At 39.7% G+C, this 21,493-nt stretch overlaps 1 long non-coding RNA gene and 1 pseudogene across 2 annotated transcripts; both read right to left on the bottom strand.

The window, feature by feature from the left end:
- Positions 1-1,969: 1,969 nt before the first annotated feature.
- Positions 1,970-3,181, bottom strand: LOC308656768 (proline-rich protein 14-like; annotated as a pseudogene). Its single transcript has one exon. The product of its transcript is annotated as a proline-rich protein 14-like (transcript).
- Positions 3,182-6,391: 3,210 nt separating this feature from the next.
- LOC308656954 lies at positions 6,392-21,162 on the bottom strand. The gene is made up of 6 exons (XR_014023811.1): positions 20,875-21,162; positions 11,929-12,012; positions 11,242-11,377; positions 9,731-9,798; positions 7,125-7,298; positions 6,392-6,514 (listed from the first exon to the last, which is right to left on the bottom strand). It is a non-coding gene; the product is annotated as an uncharacterized lncRNA (long non-coding RNA).
- Positions 21,163-21,493: the final 331 nt, after the last annotated feature.

Below are 21,493 nucleotides of genomic sequence, written 5' to 3'. Positions count from 1 at the left end.
CAAAGTGAGTCTTGAAAACCCCTTCATTTTACAGTGCTGTAAGCACTGAAAGTTTCATAATGAGAGAGATTTTGTGGTGATTGTTTTCAGCAATATGAAAAGGTCTTTCAGAACTATTGACTAAATTGTTGTTTTTAATTTTTTAGTTGTAGATGGATACAATATCTCTATCTATCATATCTCTCTCTCTCTCTCTCTCTCTCTCTCTCTCTCTCTCTCTCTCTCTCTCTCTCTTTATCTATCTACCTACCTACCTGCCTACCTACCTATTTACAAGGAGTGCTCAGGATCAAACCCAGGGCCTCACACCTGCAAAGCAAGCACTCTCACTGAGCTAGAGCCCCAGCTCCAACTGAATTGTTTTTTTAATCAAGCAGAAGATGATGAAATATTTACACCTGTTCATATACTGGGGTATCTTTTCCTTGGAGCAGAGTCAGTGTAAGAGAGAGGGCCCTGAGATCCAGTTCACCCCTGGCAACTGTACAACTCATCTTACTCTCACCCCTGGTGGAGTCTGGCGGGGTCTTGGAGTCCCTAGCCAGATTCTAATGGTTGATGAGGTGACTGAGGCATTTTCCCAGAGATAGTTATCAGGATTTGGGATCACAGCTATCTGTAGTTGTTATTCACAAAGACAAGAAATTAGGGAATCCTCCGGTAGCTGGCTGGAGAGGATCCAGTAAAAACAAAATTAAATGCACCTAATTAAATGCTCCTAACCCATGATCAGGAGATGAAAAGCAGCACCACACTAATGTATGAAGGGATTAAGAAAACATGAAATAGAGTTGCTCAATGAATCATTTACTGTCCAGAAATTCATAGGACAGCTGTTCAGTTATAAGGAGTGTGTGGGGTGCTGGACAGAGTGTGAGATAAATCTCCGCCAGTAGGATTTAGTAGGAACAGCCTTTTCAATGCTGGCTACCTGCCACCCTGGATATTTGAGGAAAACCTTTGTATGGGACAGGTGGTGGTTGTAGATGGACTTACCTGGTCACTGGACAGGGATGCCACCTCCTGTGCCAGCTACAGGGAGAGCTGCAAGTAGCCAGGCAGGCTCCCTGAGGAAAGGTCACCTCAGGCATGCTCACCCTGATTGGATTAGCCCATGATCCTCTGTGGACTGGGCCTCATTGACAACAGATCACCTGCACTAAGACTCCTGAGGAGCCAGTGGGAAAACACATGGGACACATTTGCAGCAGTGGAAATGGCAGCAGGGAGCAGCAGGGACCCAGGACCTGGAGCAGACCTTACCCTTCACAGCTTCCTTCCCTATTCTAAGCTTTTCTATTCCCTATCCCAGACTGTGGAGGGGACATGGAAGGAGAAACTCAAGTCCCATCCACTCTGCTGAAGTAATAAGATTGCTCTGGGGAACCAGTTCTAAACACCGAGAAAAAGACAGCTTTGGTTTTCATTAAATAGAAAGTTTTCCCTGAGACTCGCTCTTGGGATGGCTGGATTCAGAGTCCAGAGTTTGCACAATTAATCACAGCAACATAAGAACAAAGTGGTGTGGCCTCACTGTAGATGTCAAGTCCTCTCTGCCTCCACTCTGCCCCAGAATTTCATCCAGGCCCTTCTCCTTGCCAGACATGACCCGAGTATCATCCATCTACAACCAGAGGTGTCACCACCACTCTCATTTGTGTTCTCTCTGGATTTTTCTCTAGGTTCGTATCTCTGAGAATAAAACTAAGGCATCCATTCTGGAGTTAGCAAGAATAAAGTGTGTTTTAGGCCTTCATAAAATCCCTCTATTGCATTGGAATTACTAGAATTTTCTGTCCAATGCAAAATAATGCCCTCCCAAGGGTTCCTTTCTTTTTCTTTGCAGTTGGCCTCTGCCCATTGTTCATGGAGCACTGATGACTCTTTTTTTTTTTTTTAATCAGAAACATACTGAAAACTTTTCTAGAAATATAGAGAAAAAATATAACTGCCTCAGAGAGGTTTCTCCTCACTCCAGATGGATGGACTGACAAAGAGAATTTCTAGGGTTTATGGAGCTGCTCTCTCCTATATCTTCCTCCTCAAAGAACAAGACATCTAGCTCCTCCAGCCTCTTCTGCAGTAGGGATCTCACATCTGGGCTGGTAGCAGGTTGGGAGTAAGGTTTCTGCTAGGTGTTGCCTGGACACCACAGGATGGCCACCAGGATCTGGGAAGGCTGCTGTCCTGAATTTCTATAGCCTTCTGGAGCTTCCTTGAGCTGGTGAATATGAGAGTCCTATTGTGTTCCCAGTTTCCTCAAAGGTGGTCTCAAAGGTCCTCCTGGTTGAGGGTGATTGATAATTCTTGTTGTTATACATTTCCTCCAAGCTGAACTCCTTCTCATTTAACCTGACCGATCGAGGCAGCCCCATTGGTATGGGGTTGAGTTGAAGACAGACTGGTGTCTTGCATATTCTGAATTGAGGTACGTTTCCCATAGTCTTAGTCTCAGGATCTGAAAGCACCTGTTTTTTGAGGGTCTTGGTTCCTTCCCCTTGGTTGAGCCCAATCAGGGTTCTACTCGTTCAGAGAAGTAATAAGTATATTCGGTGGATGAGCAAGACGTAGCAAGAGAAGTGGAGGATACCACTCCTCCAAGAGGGAAGATTTCTTTCCAGAGATAGGGCCCAGGGGGTGGTGAGGATTGGGCCATCTCCCCACAACCCACAGTATGCCACTGGGGCCTGGGCCAGGTTGTTTGGGGTGGAACTGTGGGCCAAATGCAGGTACCTGGGACAGGGGGCCCCAGATTAGGGCAGAAGAGGACTTGGCCTAGAGAAAGCTTAGGAAGAGGGATATTATGGTCCTAAGCTGGCCACTGGTGAATGGGAGGCCGGGGACTAACAGATGTAGTGCCCTCAGCCCAGGACTGCTCAGTCTCTCAGATAGCAATCTTCAACTCCAGTTTCATGGGAGATGATGGGGGCAGGGCCCACAGGGTCTTGTTGGACTTGTGGAATATGTAGGCAAAACTCTCCAGTTTGAAGCAGACAGAACAGAAGAGGGGGGCCAAGCCCCAGGGACTGAGATATAAAAGACTGGATGGTGATGGGATGGATAGGGGCTCCAGAGCAGAATCTGAGGCTGGTGGTGGGCCCTCTGGAAAGTTTGCAGGAAAGGTGGATGGCCGGAATGGAGGTTTTAGGTCCTTAGATGTAGGCATTGGCTGGTGAACCATCATGGTAGGCTCAACTCTTTGTGATGGGACAGCAAATGTGCAGCTTTCATCTGTAAAGTCCTCAGTTGGGAGTCTGGGATCAGCATCACCACCAGGGTAGGTTGGGGGGCCGGATCACCTTTGGGAAAGGGCTGTCCTCTGGGACAGGGGTTACCCTTCATTGCCACCTCAGAGTGGAAGAAGGCCAATGGATGGGAATCAAGCGTTCTCTGCACAAATGCAGTGGGTCAGGAGGCCTGGCCTGTGAAAGTCACTTGACCTGTTGGGGTGGTGGGGCATGTGAATCTGGAAAACCACTTCCATGAGTGTCTCACAATTGAGAGTTCACAAATAATTAGCATGAGTCCCCTCCACATGTCCCATTCACAGCTTATATTTAGATAGTAACAAAATCAAGAGGAGCCACACGGGAGTGGTCTGGAAAAGTCTGAATACCTCTTTGTACAGCATCAATCCAACCATGTCTAATCCTACTCAAAAAGGGAAGTCAGAGGAATTCCATGTATTAGTGGGTTTTAATTATCCCCTAATGCTGTGGCATGGAGGACTCAGGGGACCAGGGGGCAGCCATAACATCTTGCAACAAAATGGCCAAGACCTGCTAAGAGGCCCTTTCCAGGGGCAAACCCCCACGGGCTGCTACCTCTGCCCTTTTGGGCTTCTGGTCTCCCATAATGACCAAGCTGGGGCTAATGGCACAGACTTGGCCAGCTAGATAAGCACCACCTCCTGAGGATCCCAGGTCCACACTGATGGCTTTTGTAAAAAAGATTTCTACTAACTGGAATTCCTCTTCTTCCTCTCGCCCATTTTTAATTCCTGAGTCCCTGTCTCTCCTTCTGCATTCTTTCTGACTTCCCCCTCACCCATTTTTCCCAGCTTGCTCTAACTATTTTTACATCTATTCTTCTTGAGCTCTTGCTCTTCCTCTCTTTGGCTCCTGCCCCCTTTTCTTCTCCTTCCTGCCATGCTTCCCCACCATTAGCATACCTACAGTCCATCATAGGAACGGCTACCACACTCTGAGAGGACAAAGAGGCATGGATTTTTCTCCTGTCAGAATCCTCTGAGGGTTTCTTCTGGGGAGGCCAAGTGAAGTAGTACCTCCAACTTAATTGCTGAATGTCTAGGACTATTCCTGCAGGCCTGGGATTAGACTGGTTGATCCAAAACCACTCCATAACTGGAGTGATCCCACATCAGCAAACTTGGGTTATGAAATACTAAAGGTACTGCCAAAGTCGAAGGAATATGAGATCAGCATTATGCTGCTTACACTGGGAGATACATAGGAAGGATATAACAGTCCTCAGTGAAAACAGCTTAAAATCTCAGCTGCAAATTCATCCAGGGTTCTCAGTAGGTGAGAACATCGATAGTAGACAACAATATGCAACCTGGTGATAGGAGACTGCAATGAATAGGAGAGTCCACTGGACTCTATCACATGAGGATTTAGGACAAGAGGAATCTGGAAAACCTCTTTCATGAGTGTCTCACAGTTGAGAGTTCACAAATAATTAGCATGAGTCCCCTCCACATGTCCCATTCACAGCTTATATTTAGATAGTAGCAAAATCAAGAGAAGCCACACAGAAGTGGTCTGGAAAAGTCTGAATACCTGTTTGTACAGTATCAATCCAACCATGTCTAATCCTACTCAAAAAGGGAAGTCAGAGAAATTCCATTTATTAGTGGGGTTTAATTATCCCCTAATGAAAAAAATATTTACTGCACTTAGCAGCTCCTAATGACTTCTGGAACAAATACATTCCCAAGCGACCCAACTGGTGTCACTCTACTAAATAGCAGATACTTCAGCTGACCTCACAGAAACCTGTAGCCCCTCATGCACTTAAACAAGTTAGAAGAATGGCTGGGGCTCTAGGGCCAGGAAAGGAAAGGCATCCCAGGGTAGGAGACATAGGAGGAAGGAGAAACTTTTGACTCAATGGACACTAAATTTGTAACCTCTTCTCTATAACCATTCTCTGCCAAATTTATCCTATATTTTTCTGGTCCAATAGCAAATGTTCTTCTTGAAATCAGGAATTTCTTTCAAGCTTTCAATAATTCTCAGCAGGAAATCCTTACACAGAGTAATTTGAAGATTATAAGGGGTGAGAAAAACCACACAGATTTTTTGATCAATGTCCACAAAAATTTCTGATAGACCCTCTGTTTTTCAATATGTGACAAATCTGATCAAAAACAACAATAGCATCATGAGTGGTGTTTACGTGTATTCAAAGTTACATACATAAAGTTTTAATCACATTGACCTATTCAGAGCTCTCTTAGGGACAGAATAAAATCCATAATTAACAAGTATGAAGTTCAATGTTTAAGTGACATTAAGAAACAAAAGCCAAGCAACCAGACACAGAGGAGGAGGTTAAGAAGTAGTAATGTCAAACTTGATGTAGACTTAATGAAACTCCAACATATGTCCCAGTTAGAGAAAAGGGGCCAACATAAAATTGATTTTAACAAAAATAATACTGATATAGGTAGAAAACAACTTCAAACACTCAGTTTTTTCCTTAGTGTTACACAGTGCTCTTTGTATTATATTTTTAATGGATTTAAACATGGTAGGTGGATATTCAGAGGAAAAACAACATGCCAGTTTTACATTGACAGTTTTGTATTTTTCACTTGAGGAAAAGCCTTAAGATTGACTTTTAATCTTAAGGAAAGGATAAGGACACTTCTGGGTAGTCCTGAAGAATATATAACTTATTGGGAAACCATTTGTGCTTTGAGGAGTCTCAGCATCCCCATGTAGAAGAAAGGTAAAATAAGATTAGTTTGGGAGGGTGGTATAAAAGGGAAGGTGGTGGTACTGGCATGAGGTATACAACTGTGAAGTATTTATCCTCGCAGATGAATGAGAGGTCCATATCTGTGGAGACATTCTGAAGACAGCAGGTGTCCTGTGGATCAGGCTGGATGAGGCAATTGGAAAGCAAGAGCTCTGCACATTCCACGACATCTCCCACCTTCTAATTCTGTTACACTTTTTGCTACCAAGAACACTCAGCCCTACCTCTTCACTATCTGAGTCTAAACTACATGCAGAGGCTTTTCACGTCTGATGTCTGGCATCTGGATCCTTGTTTGGGGGAGTTGAGGACTCTCAAGTGTTTCGGGTGTTGATTAACCTTTTCTTATCAGTAAGTTCATCATTACAGCACGCTACTTGATTTGTTTTTAACCTATTACATGTTTGGGCTTCTTCTTTGCAGTCCCTGTCTGCATCTCCTCTGCCACAAATGTCATCATGGTTGTGTCTGTAAGTTCTTCACCTGATCCAGGGGCAGAATGAACCTCCTAGAAAACAACCAGGAATTTCACTCTCAACTGGAAGAGAGAAAACAGTAGTTCTAAGACCTCAAAGAGAAATTCCCTTATGTCTAATTTTACAGCCTACACCCTGGCCAACCAACTGCAGAAATACCATATGTTGCAAATAGTTTTTCAGTCACCAACGTGAGGTATGATCGATCATCTGTTTCCTCTCTTGAGAAACAAGATTTTGAATTAAATCTCCTTTCTTTCTTCAAAATAAATCCCATCATTAGCACATTTTTTAGAAGTATAGGTTGATATTTTGCCTTTAATTTACTGACAATGGCATAATGAGGCAACAACAGCACAGCAACTTCTAGTTTAAGTGAGGTGTAGGGTGGGAATAGTAGGGTTAATTCCCAGCTACCGATTTCTGCTGGAGGTATGGAAATGCCTTTTCATCTTCAAGAATAGCTTACTCCATGTTTAGCAGGGTCATCTCTAAACCATTTCAGATTCTAAAGTCATATAACAATATGTTTGTCTAATGAACTGCAACTAATGATCATCCGTTCAGTTCAAACTTCTGTTGAGTAGTAACTGGACAGCATTATCTAGTTATGGTGGGAACCAATGTGACAGTGCACAGTACCTTTTTTAAAGGAGCTGAAGAGCAGTCTGCTGTTAACAAAAACTGTGGTATCCAGAAGTAACACCATGAAGATCAGGAATGCTATTGGTGAGGGGAAATCCCTGCTTCCTGGGATGCAGGCTCTTCTTATGAATGCAGAAGTACCTTCTCCATGTAGTGCAGATGCAGGTGTTTCTGGGACATTAAAAAATATTTAGCACCCTTTATGTCTGTTCTTGAGCTGGGGAACTTTCAGGGATGGAGGATGGCCAGCAGGTCCAGAAGCTGCTGTCTGTTCTGAACTATGGTACATAAGGTCAAGATGAGAATGAGGGTAGGTGGAGGAGAACATCATCCCCAGGGAAACACAAGCTGTTCTGAAGGGCAGGGCCTTCCCTCCCACTGTCAGCCCAGCAATAGAAGCCCATTTGCCTGTTCAGTACAGTGGGCTGGTAGGACTAAAGGAATCATGGAAATAAGGACCTGTGCTAATTACTATGGTTAGAAAGAACCTTACCACTTCTGAGCTCAAATTTGCCTCCTTCACCAACTTTTTTTTCCAGAAATTAGTGGTATAATTTTTAATAGGGAAGGAATACCCAAAAAAGTAAGTATAGAAGCATTCTAAAGAATTCAAGAAATGAGGTTTGGAATAAGGAAGACCATATTTTATTAATTGCCTCCACCCACACAAACATTTATAGAGACAGCTGGGACCAAATGGGACACCAACCTCTGATGGAGGGATCATGACCCAGAGCTAGGACAGCTCATTTTTATATAGGTTTTATCATCAAAAGGTTATTTGTAGGGAAGTTTCTGCAAAGCAAGACGGCTTGAAGTTTGCAGCACTCACAAAAAATTGTTATTATCTTGTTATGCTCAGAATTTTCTATCCCCTGCAGCTGGTGTCTGAGCTCAAGTTCAAAACTTATATAGTTTCATGCCTTTGCACAAAACTTCCTAAGCAGGGCTTTACCATAACTTCTGGGCAATCTTGTCCTCAACCTTTGCACAGAATGTTCCTAGGGCAAAGTGCAGCCACAGCTCTGAGGCAGTGAAAGACCATTGTCCAAGTCACCACTCTCCACAATTAATGTATTTCCTCAGAATCATATTATAAATATAGAGAAGAAATTTGAAGTTGAAAAAGAAAAATATCCCAAATAATCTGTTTGGTTAACTATGTATAGCATATGAGCACAGGCCAATCTCCTGGGTGCTAATAAAGGGTTTTCTGTTTGCTGCACCTCAATTTCCTACTCTGCCCATATGGTATATAATGATACTTACATCTTTGAGTTGCAGTGTCCTTATGTGTTAATTCACTTAAAGATCTTACTTACATCAGTAACTGGCATAGAGTAAACACCAATAGTGCCTTGTTCTAGTGCTTCTCATTTAACACAAATTTTATTAATTTGGACATAGTTCTTTCAAGGTACTTATAGTCATAAGATTATACTTCACTCAAGAGCATCCAGATGCAATTTTTTATCCTGGAGTGGTTTGCTTTTTTCTTGAAATTCTGAGCACAAGGAAACCTTCAGCCCTGTGGTCCATGGGGGCCTTCCTGTGTGTACAAGGAATCAGTGCTTCATGTCCAGCTTAGTATCTCACTTAAGCAACTGTAGCTACAGTAATTAAAGTGGTCTAAGATTTGGAGATAGAAGTGATTCTGACTGCCAAATTCATTTAATTGCTCTTCCATGATATTTCCTACATCTCTGAACTTCTCTTTCATCATCTATAAATTGAGGATAATCAAATGTCATGTATTTGGGGAGATTTCAAGAGGTGGGGGTTCCTGCATAGAGCCTAGGACTGAAGTTTCTGTTATCCTTGGTGTAGGCCTGCCTACTCTTCTGAAGGCAAGGTCCACAACAGCATGTCCAGCTGACCACTGAGGAAGGCACATCTGTCTCTTCTCAGAATGTGAAGAGGGTAATGACATCATTAATTATGTGCTTGGGAGGTAACTACAGCTGTGTGAATCACATTTATGTGTGTGGTTAATATTCCATCCAGGCACAGTGCACTATGTGGATTTCCACATAGTGGAATGAGAACTGAAGGGACATCTTTATGAAGGAGATTCAGGAAGACACCTGATTCATGATTAGAGAATATCTAGGGAGATGTCTAGGAATCTTACTCAGCACTTTCTCATATAGGGGAGGGCCTTTGTTTTACCTCCCCCCACCATTTTCCCATAGGCTATGGGAATTCTCCTTTGAAAGATCCTTGGGCATGTTCTCACCAAAATCTTTCTCAAAGCCCAGATAATCTACTGTGCAACTCTGCAGTCTTAAATTTCTCTCTATTCCACTTCAGAGAATCCAGTATGCTCATTCAAGATGAAACCCAGGAGCTGTCCCAGAGATAAGGAGGAAATTACAACAGTGGAAAGATGTGTCATTTATACTCAACCAGTATCTGAAGGACTTTCTCACCCAGGAAGACTCTGACAGCCACCAGGGGCAGGACCTCCATGAGCTAGCTACTGGCTGAGGGGCATAGGTTGGCAGAGTGGCTTGTCCTCAAACAGCCCATGTAAAGTTGCCAGAGACTTTTATTACACTGAGCTGCTGCTCCAAGGTTCCTGGATCTCAGGATGTTCCACTCACCAAGTGAACTTTTGACCAGCTCTTCTGTTTTCCATGTCAGATTTAGGGTATGGCAATATCAGGACTGCCTGAGTGGGTCACAGAAGATACACAGGATGAAAAGTCATAGCAGTCCAACAGTCCTTTCCTCCTGATTGAAAACAACCTCAGGATGAAGGGGAAGCATCTATCTGAGAAGGAGACTGTGACAGAAGGCCCCATGTTAAATGACATCACTCTGAACTGGGAATGAGAGTGTCCCAGACTCCACCCTGACTGCTTTACTTACTAACTATGGGCCAGGGATCTCTTTTTTTTTTCAAGAACATTTATACATCTTTTAAATTAGCTTAACTTCACAAGCAACTTGAGTGTTTTTTCATAACCCAACACTGCTTTTCAAAATACATGACTTTACAGTCTATCCTGAAATTCTTGGCCTGGAATTGCTAAAGGTCTGTGTTTCACAGCTGGTTAATGTGTTCAATAAAAAAAAAAAAAAAAAAAAAAAAAAAAAAAACATCATTATGAAGCTTTATGTTTTTCTGGGGGGAGGGGGTTACTGGGGATGGAACTCAGAGACATTTGACCACTGAGCCACATCCTCAGCCCTATTTTGTATTTTATGTAGAGACAAGGTCTCACTGAGTTGCTTAGCACCTTGCCCTTGCTGAGACTGGCTTTGAACTTGCCATCCTCTTGCCTCAGCCATCTGAGCAGCTGGGATTACAGGTATGCACCACCATGCCCAGCCTACACATACAAGCCACAAAAAGTTTTAAATTTTGTTTTAAGTCAAGTCCTGTGTGGTGACAAGTTAACACTCCTACTAACATAAAATGAATAGATTTTAAATGGATATTAAAGAAATGGCTAACCTGTCTCCAAGAAAGTATATGAAGTTCTTCAAAAATCATACAATTTAAGACCTGTCTGGCAAGTACAACCCACAGACAGAGAATCTGATCCTCTGTACACCTGCAGAGGTACACATCTGAATGACAACAAGGCTCCCAAATTAAAAGGCTGTTGTATATCCTGAGTATTCAACAAGCCTTCCACCGCCATAAACAATTCCTGCGAAGGCTGCACAACAGTATGTGTGAGCTGGGACTGGATGTGGAGCGGGACCCTACAGGCCATGTGCCAAGACTTGCATGCCCAGGAGGCATGGGCACTTGCTGAACAGGCATCACTGATCATCTGGAGTGGAAGAGAGGGTTGGACAAAACTGAGTCCAGGACAGGAGAGCCCAACCATTTCTCCCACTGCATGAGGCCACAGATCTGAGCATCTAGACCTCCAAGTTCACACTATCAGTTTCACTGAATTTTTTTCATGTTTTACATGAACATTAGTAATCTTTTAGTAAAAATTAGTGAGGTGACCATAAAAAGGGCTCTAATTGAATGCAATCTATTACAGATGCTAAATTGTCATATGTTTCGATATATATAAATATTTCTATATACCCACATTTTGGCAAAGAAGATCAAGGACAGAGGTAGAAAACTGAAGGGACAAGGTCTTACCTAATTCATGCAAAATAGAGATACCATCCTGTGGGCTTTGCTGAAGACCAGGGAGGTGATGCCTATGACACCCATCCCAACTCAGTCTTTAAGAGGTCAGGGAGGCCTGTGTAATAATGTAATATTCCCTCTTATTCTAAAAAGTAAAAAAGAAAATCCATGAAACATAAAAATATCTGATTTTGTGTTCTTTGTTTTTCTAAGCTAAGTATACATCTTTCAGTAGTTCTAGGAAGGTCTCATCATGTTTGACCCAAAACATGAAAATACTTTTCTTTTCCATATAAAATAAATGAATTTGTTTCTTTTACATTGAATTACAATACTTTGGACATGACTTACATGCCCATTTAATGTCTATTTAATGAAATTGTAAACTTCTCAGTAGAAACTTTTCTGCCTATATGATTGACACTTCAATCTTTTTTATTATTATATTTTAGTTGTAGGTGGACACAATATCTTTATTTATTTATTTTTTTAAATGTGGTGCTGAGGATAGAACCCATATGTGTGAGGCAAGTGTTCTATCACTGAGCTACAACCTCAGCTTGGCACTTTCATCTTTATCTTTTTTGTACAAATACTCAGTTTATCCTTATTTGGCTAATTTCTATTCCACTGCTAATCTTCTAGCCAAAAATTCTTGTCACTTGAAGAAAATAACTTTTTAATACATCCATTTACCTTTGATTCTTTCATTCATCATTTATTCAGATCTTACTGTATTCTTGGTTACATGAATATATATATATTCTCCTTGTTTTCCTCCTGCAAGAGAGAAAACCATCTTAAATTTTGTATACAACAAAAAAAATGTTTAGTGGCAGAAGAAGTAGATAAATGTCCCAAGAAAATTTACAAGAGTGAAGCTATAAGTTCTCTCCAAGATACTGGAGAAGACTTTTAGCAGATCCTGAAAGAAATGGTAGTATTTGGTCATGCAAAAGGGAAATTCTAGCTAAAGAGAACTATAAGAAATAAGTTCAAAAAATGCATCTTAGTATATGAGGAACCACTTACATGGAACTGAAATACGTAAAGTAGATAAAGAAGAGCTGTGAGTAAAAAAAAAAAAAATGGAAATAGTTTATACCAGATCCTCCAAATTTTGAATACAAGTGAAGATTTTAGTCAATTCATGGGACAGAAAGAGACCTTAATAGGATTGTGCACTCAACTCTGAGAAAAAGTAGATGAGCTCAGATGATTTAGTGAAATAAACCTGGCCAGTATTTAGGGCTTGAAGGAGGCAGAAAACTGTTTTTTACTTCCTCATTTTCAGTTCTCTAAAATTTTAATTCTGAGAGGTTCTAGAATATTATTTTCCTTGGGAAGTTGTTCTGTGTTGATTGCCTGGTAGCTTACTCTTTATCAAGGATTTATTTTAATGACATTGACTTTGAAACTGCAGCAAAACTCTTCTGTGGATGCTGGGAGACCAGATTTCTTGAGCTTGCTGAGCCTCAGCTTTAGTACTCTGTCAGCCAAACAGAGAGAAATAATTAGAAAGCTTTAAATGAATTCCATGTAGTCCTTTACATTTTCATGCATATCTATAACGGGTGGGGGAAAGGGCAGGAGTCATTCAGACTCCTTTATAATAATTCGTATAGTTATAGTTTGATTGATTTTGCCACTTGCTTTGTGAAACTAATTTTTTTAAATGACCAAGCTCTTACTATGTTTGTTAAAAGTTCTAACAAAAACTCAATTATTTAAGTAAAAACAAGGGAAAGTAAAAAAAAGTTTTAAACTAAGCAAATAATTAGATTAGTTTAAATATATTACAGCCCATTTGAATCTATTAAAAGGTATGTATCTGAATGGAGAAAAGTTGAAGGCATTCCCTCTAAAATCTGGAACAAGACAGGGATGCCCTCTCTCACCACTTCTGTTCAACATAGTTCTGGAAACACTGGCCAGAGCAATTAGACAGACGAAAGAAATTAAAGGCATAAAAATAGGAAAAGAAGAACTTAAATTATCACTATTTGCAGATGACATGATTCTATACCTAGCAGACCCAAAAGGGTCTACAAAGAAACTATTAGAGCTAATAAATGAATTCAGCAAAGTGGCAGGATATAAAATCAACACGCATAAATCAAAGGCATTCCTGTATATCAGCGACAAACCCTCTGAAATGGAAATGAGGACAACCACTCCATTCACAATATCCTCAAAAACAATAAAATGCTTGGGAATCAACCTAACAAAAGAGGTAAAAGACTTATACAATGAAAACTACAGAACCCTAAAGAGAGAAATTGAAGAAGATCTTAGAAGATGGAAAAATATACCCTGTTCATGGATAGGCAGAACTAACATCATCAAAATGGCGATATTACCAAAAGTTCTCTATAGGTTTAATGCAATGCCAATCAAAATCCCAATGGCATTTCTGGTAGAAATAGAGAAAGCAATCATGAAATTCATATGGAAAAATAAAAGACCCAGAATAGCAAAAACAATGCTAAGCAGGAAGTGTGAATCAGGTGGTATAGCGATACCAGACTTCAAACTATACTACAGAGCAATAGTAACAAAAACAGCATGGTATTGGTACCAAAACAGGCGGGTGGACCAATGGTACAGAATAGAGGACACAGAAACCAACCCACAAAACTACAACTTTCTTATATTTGATAAAGGGGCTAAAAGCATGCAATGGAGGAAGGACAGCATCTTCAACAAATGGTGCTGGGAAAACTGGAAATCCATATGCAACAAAATGAAACTGAATCCCTTTCTCTCACCATGCACAAAAGTTAACTCAAAATGGATCAAGGAGCTTGATATCAAACCAGAGACAAGGCATCTGATAGAAGAAAAAGTTGGCTACGACCTACACACTGTGGGGTCGGGCTCCAAATTCCTCAATAGGACACCCATAGCACAAGAATTAATATCTAGAATCAACAAATGGGACTCGCTCAAACTAAAAAGTTTTTTCTCAGCAAAGGAAACAATAAGAGAGGTAAATAGGGAGCCTACATCATGGGAACAAATCTTTACTCCTCACACTTCAGATAGAGCCCTAATATCCAGAGTATATAAAGAACACAAAAAATTAGACAATAAGATAACAAATAACCCAATCAACAAATGGGCCAAGGACCTAAACAGACACTTCTCAGAGGAGGACATACAATCAATCAACAAGTACATGAAAAAATGCTCACCATCGCTAGCAGTCAGAGAAATGCAAATCAAAACCACCCTAAGATATCATCTCACTCCAGTAAGATTGGCAGCCATTATGAAGTCAAACAACAACAAGTGCTGGCGAGGAGGTGGGGAAAAGGGTACACTTGTACATTGTTGGTGGGACTGCAAATTGGTGCAACCAATTTGGAAAGCAGTATGGAGATTTCTTGGAAAGCTGGAAATGGAGCCACCATTTGATCCAGCTATTCCCCTTCTGGGTCTATTCCCTAAAGACCTAAAAACAGCATGCTACAGGGACACTGCTACATCGATGTTCATAGCAGCACAATTCACAATAGCAAGGCTGTGGAAGCAACCTAGATGCCCTTCAATAGACGAATGGATAAAAAAAAATGTGGCATTTATACACAATGGAGTATTACTCTGCATTAAAAAATGACAAAATTATAGAATTTGGAGGGAAATGGAGGGCATTAGAGCAGATTATGCTAAGTGAAGCTAGCCAATCCCTAAAAAACAAATGCCAAATGTCTTCTTTGATATAAGGAGAGTAACTAAGAACAGAGTAGGGAAGAAGAGCATGAGAAGATGACTAACATTAAACAGGGATGAGAGGTGGGAGGGACAGGGAGAGAGAAGGGAAATTGCTTGGAAATGGAAGGAGACCCTTAGGGTTATACAAAATTACATACAAGAGGAAGTGAGGGGAAAGGGAAAAATAATACAAGGGGGAGAAATGAATTACAGTAGAGGGGGTAGAGAGAGAAGAGGGGAGGGGAGGGGAGGGGAGGGGGGATAGTAGAGGATAGGAAAGGCAGCTGAATACAACAGACATGAGTATGTCAACATGTAAATCAATGTAAGTGTAACTGATGTGACTCTGCAATCTGTATACGGGGTAAAAATGGGAGTTCATAACCCACTTGAATCAAAGTGTGAAATATGATATATCAAGAACTATGTAATGTTTTGAACAACCAAAGGAAAAAAAAAAGGTATGTATTAGGTGTAAAAAAAACTCTAAAATGCATTTACCAACACCTAGACAAAAAATTGAAGGAGAATTAACAATATTTATTATACAATTATCATATGCAAATTAAATGTATTATTTTAATTAATTTATAACTTTTAAATATTTTCCTTAAATTTTACATGTTTTGAAGAAGGAACTATTCCAGTTTAGTTTTTTGATTTTTAAATGTGTTTATAGGGAAACAATGTTTTCAACATAGAATGTACCACCTTATGCATTTAATATTGTTATGTGTTCATTTTGTAAACTTTTTAAACAATGTCCTTTGATTTGTAATAGGTTAATACTAGAAAATCAGAACACTTACTTCACTTGAAGTGTTATTTGAAGAATTGAAATATTCATACATTTATAGGCCTTTGACCAATAATTATCTAACTCATATTTGTGGTCCTGGTCTACCATATGAAATATGTACATTATACAAATTAGTACCTTTTATTTGTTTGTATTATTACTATAAATAGTATTTTAAGTACCATTATCATTACTAAACATAATTAATATTAATTTTAAACATCTCTACCATTTTTTTCAAGGGAAAAATGGATTTTTTTTTAGTTGTTGATAGACCTTTATTTTCTTTCTTTATTTTTATGTGGTGCTGAGAATTGAACCCAGTGCCTCATATGTGCCAGGCAAGTGCACTATCGCTAAGCCCCAGGCCCAGCCCCTGGAATTATTATAACCTCAAAATATAGTAAGTAAAAATTTATGAACACATTATGGAGTGCTACAGAAAATTCTCTAGCTCTTTAAAGCATCGTATATGTGGAATAAATTTTAATGGAATTTCAAGCACATTGGTATTTAAGAAACATATTTATAATTATAGTATGCAGTAATCTCTGGGGTTTATCTCAATGGAGTCCTAAAGGTTAAAAGTCTAGCTTTATGGCCTTGTAAATCTTTGTCCCTGCAAGTGTACCTCTCACAAGTGTTTCTGTTAAGAAACTTGGGTTTCTCAGGGCTGAGGATATATCTCAGTTAGTGGAGTGCTCACTTTGCTGTACAAGGCCCTGGGTTTAATCTCCAGCACCATTACACACAAAAAGAAACTTGGGTTTTTCAAACTATCTGTTTTCATTTAGATTCTTGGTGTGGTGACTGTGGAATATACTGTACTTTAACATTTATTGCTTTGACATAAGGAAACAGAAAATTCACAGATGAGAGTTTAGACAAATTAGAAAAATTTCTAATGTAAAACTTCTCAGGGCAAACAGCTATAGCTCATTAAAGGGCTAGAAAGATATCTGTTTAAGTATACACTAAAGTAATAAAATATTAGTTTATTTTCTTTTTGTGAGGATTGTGAATTATGAGAGATTATTAGCAGGTTCAATAGAAAATTAGTGTTAAAAATAATTTCTGGTAAAAAAATTGTTTTTAATACCCAAAGAAGTCATTGAAGATATGGTCTCCAGACTTTTAAAATCTTATTATAATTTCCATTGTCATATTAGTTTAGAGTTTATTTAAGACCATAGCATTAATGAATGAACTCTTTTGAGATATCGTATTAGTTGGCATAGTCTAGGATGAATGCATGATATATAAAAGTACTACTTAGTTACAGAATTGCAAATTAGAAAATTTTCTATTTGGCATTAATGTTACTAAATGACATTCATTGAATGAATATTTAAATTATTTCTCTGTATCAGGGAAAAATGATGAATGACCATTGATACAGCTCCTGAATTCATGTTACTCCAAAAGGTCATCTCTCCATTGAATTCAAGAGAGAAAGAATTGAAAGGGTAGTGATTTGATGATATGGGAAAATATGAAGCATAAAATATTTCTCCTTTCTCGTCTTTGATCATGATGTGAAAGTGATGCAGGTTTTCCACAGAAGAATCAAGAACTGTGGGCGGGGGTGGGGGTGGAAGCGTTATGGCTAGATTGGTCTTTTATAGAACATGAGCACTATCTAGGAAACGATTTACTGCTGTTTCCCATGACATACACAATGAATCGGATATATAAATAAGATTATATTAATCTCACATTTTAATTTGCATAGTCTTTGACATCCCATCTAGGTAAAAAACTTTGACTGCCACGTGTCTTTCTTATTCCAACTTACAATATGGAATGTACCAGCCTTGTATGTCTCCCCTCTATACTAACTCCTTTTTGGAGTAACAGAGAAAGCAAGCAAGCAAGGAAACAAACAAAAAGACCCAAACAAACAAACAAACAAAACCTGGTAATAATAGAAATCACGTTTATATACCCACACAATTCTTGTTGTTGTTCTACTTAGTTATACATGACAGCAGAATGCATTTCAATTCATTGTACACAAATAGAGCACATTTCAGTTCTGTGTACATGATGTAAAGTTGCACCATTCATGCAGTCACATATGTACCTAAGGTAATGATATCCATCTAATTTCACCATCTTTCCTGCCCCTCATCCCGCTTTGCCCAATCCAAAGTTTCTCCATTTTTCCCATGTCCCCCATTATGGATCAAGGACTTAAAATCAGCATACTATAGTGATGGAGCCATATCAATGTTTATAGCAGCTCACTTCACAATAGCTAAACTTTGGAACCAACCCAGATGTCCATCAATAGATGAATGGATAAAGAAACTGTTGGGGGGGGGGCTGAGATTGTGTGGCTCAGTGGCAGAGTGCTTGCCTCACACCTATGAGGCACTGGGTTCTATCCTTAGCACTACATAAAAATAAGTAAATAAAATAAAGGTATTGTGTCCATCTACAACTAAAAATATTTTAAAAGAAACTGGTATATATACACAATGGAATATTACTCAGCATTAAAAGAGAACAAAATTATGGCATTTGCAGTTAAGTGGATGGTGTTGGAGAATATCATGCTAAGCAAATAAGTCAATCCGAAAAAACCAAAGGCTGAATGTTTCGTCTGATTAGTGGATGCTGATCCCACACATTTCTGATTCTGAAAAACAGCTATAAAAATATGCCCAACGTAAACTTAATAATCTTTGTCGTAATTAGTTTCCTCTTCATTGACTGATGACATAAACTGAAGAGCTAATGCAATAATATTCATTGAAAATGGTTCAAAATAAATAGAAATGTCTGTAACTCTTTAATGTGTTTTTGTATCACTTACATGCTTGGTATCATCTGGGCTTACAAACCTTTGAATGTATTTACTACAGATATGCATGTTTTGTTGTTGTAGCTGATTATCATGAATAGTAGAAATGGAGTTTTGTATGTTAACAAAGGTCTAGAAGTCTGGGTCAAAGCAGGACAAAAACGGACAACAAGAGTTTGAGAACAAGTCAACTTTAAGAGGTTGTTTGTTACTGTCTTAAATTATATTTTTATAAATTTCATTTTTAGTTGTTTACACTATTATATAGAAATAAAGTTTCCTTTAATATTTTGACTTTAAATTATATCACATTATACAGTTCAAGTGTTAGATTTTGAGATTTGGTGTAGAATCCATAAAGATATCTTCCAGAAACAGTATGTGGTCTATGAATGATGCCCACTATCTTTCTTCCTTTTCAATTTTTATGCCTCTTATTTCTTTTTCTTGTAGTATTACATTTACTAAGGTTTTCATTCAGTGTTGGAACAGAAATACTAATATTAAACCATCCTTTACTGGTTTTTACCTCAGGAGAAAAAGAATTGATATTTCCCCATTATGTGTGAGGTTAGCTGTAGATTTTTCATGGGAACCATTATCACATTGAAAAATTTCCCTTCTAGTCCTATCTTAATTTTTTTTCTTCTTCTTCTTCTTCTTCTTCTTTTTTTTTTTTTTTGTACTGGGAAGCTAACCCAGATGTATTCTATACCACTGAACTACCTCCCCAGTCTTTTTTATTTTTTTATTTTGAGCCTGGGTCTTACTAATGTCCAAGCTGGTTTTGAATAGCAATTCTCCTGTTTCAGCATCTTGAGTCACTGCGATTACAGCCATGCACCATCAGCCATGCACCATCATACCGGGTCCTATCTTGAATTTTTTTTTTTTTTTTTTAGTGTAGTTGGACACAATACCTTGATTTTATTTGTTTATTTTTATGTGGTGCTCAGGCTTGAACCCAGCACCTCCCACGTGCTAGGCAAGTGCTCTACTGCTGAGCCACAACCTCAGCCCCTATCTTGAATTTTAACAAAAGGATTTTATCATAAATGTTCATAGAAGTTTTATTTATACTAATCAAAACCTGGAAAAAAATCTGAATATCCATCCATAGGATAATGTATGAAAAAATTGCATAAAACAAAGAGTAGTATATTCACATAACAGAGTATTCAGCAATAATAGATGAAAGAAACTGCTGAAAGGTGCATGTAGCACACATATTATGCAAAGCATAGAAGCTAGTCACAAAAGAGTTCATACTACAAACCATTTGTTTTACTAGAAAAGTAAAATTAATTTATGGAGACAGAAATTTAAAAGATGATTGTTTGACGATGGCCTTTGATTGAGAATTGAAAAGAAAATATTCTGGGTAATAGAAATGTCATATTTTGCTTGGGTGGTGATTTACAGGAATTATCAACTGTCATAAAATTGAGTATTTAAGTTCTATATATTTTAAAATATGTAAATGATAATTTTACCTAAAATTACATTATAATTAATATATACAGTATAATTATACATAATAGTGAGATTCATTGTGATATATTAATTTTCTTAAATGTGTATATAAACATTTTTATTACTTGATTTTTAAACTATTTTTATTGTTGTTGGACCTGTATTTTATTTATTTATATGCGGTGCTGAGAATTGAACCCAGTGCCTCACACATGTTAGGCAAGTGTTTTACCACAGACCCACAACCCCAGCCCCTATTACTTGATTTTAATTACCTTACAAGTAATGCTTATATAGCAAGACAAAGTTATTAAAAGTAATGTGAGTTTTTCTGGTGTATTAAATATGAAAGTTAAAAAAATAACAAAGTTCACGGCATTTAGTTGGTGATCAATAAATACTAGTTTATCTTCCCTAGTGACAGAAGTATTCAAGCACAATTTAGAAAATGGCAGATCTGGAATGTAGTTGGAAGTTTTAAGACAACAGGTTTGCAGCTGATGATAACCCTTAAAACTTTTCTCAACTCTGACATTTCACGATTAACACATTTTTTTTTTTCCTATTTACTTCTTACATACTCAACCAGGATAATACAATAATTCAGTGTATTTAATCCTGGTAGTTGTGTTAGTAACATTATGCATTTTGAACAGCGGGCGGTGGTGGTGGTGGTGGTGGTGGTGTTTGTAAAAGTTATAAATAAACAAACAAATAAAAAGGGGGGGGGCAAAGGCAAACCCTAGCTCGCTGCCCCACTGACAGGTCTGCGATGCCCTTTTATGTGACAAGCGGTGGTCCTTAGGCCTGAGAACAAATATTATAGGTGAGAAATAGAAAAGGAAATTACTTTGCACAGAGCGGCCAGTGGAACCAAAGAAGAAAAGCAGAGCGCCCTTTCCATCTGCCCGACGCGCAGGATGTGGGAACCTGCAGAGCGCTAGAGTCTCCGTCAGTAAGGACGTCTGGGCCAGCGTCTTCCAAAGCACCAGAGGGCACGGCGTGCCCCCTTGTCGCTGACCCCCGACTGGCCTTCACCGCCCTGAGCCACGAGCTCGCGAGAGCTGCGTGCGGACACAAAACTGCGCCCAAACGGAGGAAAAGGAGGCTGGACTCCTCTGCTACCCGATCCCGTGCTGGGCCCGGAGGCCGGGGTAGGCCGGGGGTGGCGGGGTGCGGGACGGGGGTGGCGGGGTGCGGGGCGGGGGTGGGGGTGGCGCGGCGGGGGTGGGGGTGGCGCGGTGGGGGTGGCGCGGCGGGGCGCGGTGGGGTGGGGGCGGCGGGGCGCGGTGGGGGTGGGGGCGGCGCGGTGGGGGCGGCGGGGGTGGGCGCTGGCGGACGAGGGCGGGTCGCGCAGCGTGGTCCCGGCTGGTCTGCCTTTCCCCCTTCCGCTTTCGGCTGGGTTGCTGACTTTTCCCCTTCGCCCTGCCATTCCCTCTTCCTTCCCACCTCTTCCCCGGTGTGGTGCT

The sequence above is a fragment of the Spermophilus citellus genome (genome assembly GCF_964194105.1).
Source record: "Spermophilus citellus genome assembly, chromosome: 9".
NCBI classification, from domain to species: domain Eukaryota; kingdom Metazoa; phylum Chordata; class Mammalia; order Rodentia; family Sciuridae; genus Spermophilus; species Spermophilus citellus.
The sequence above is the reverse complement of the archived record's forward strand: the minus strand, read 5'-3'. Positions and strand labels throughout refer to the sequence as shown.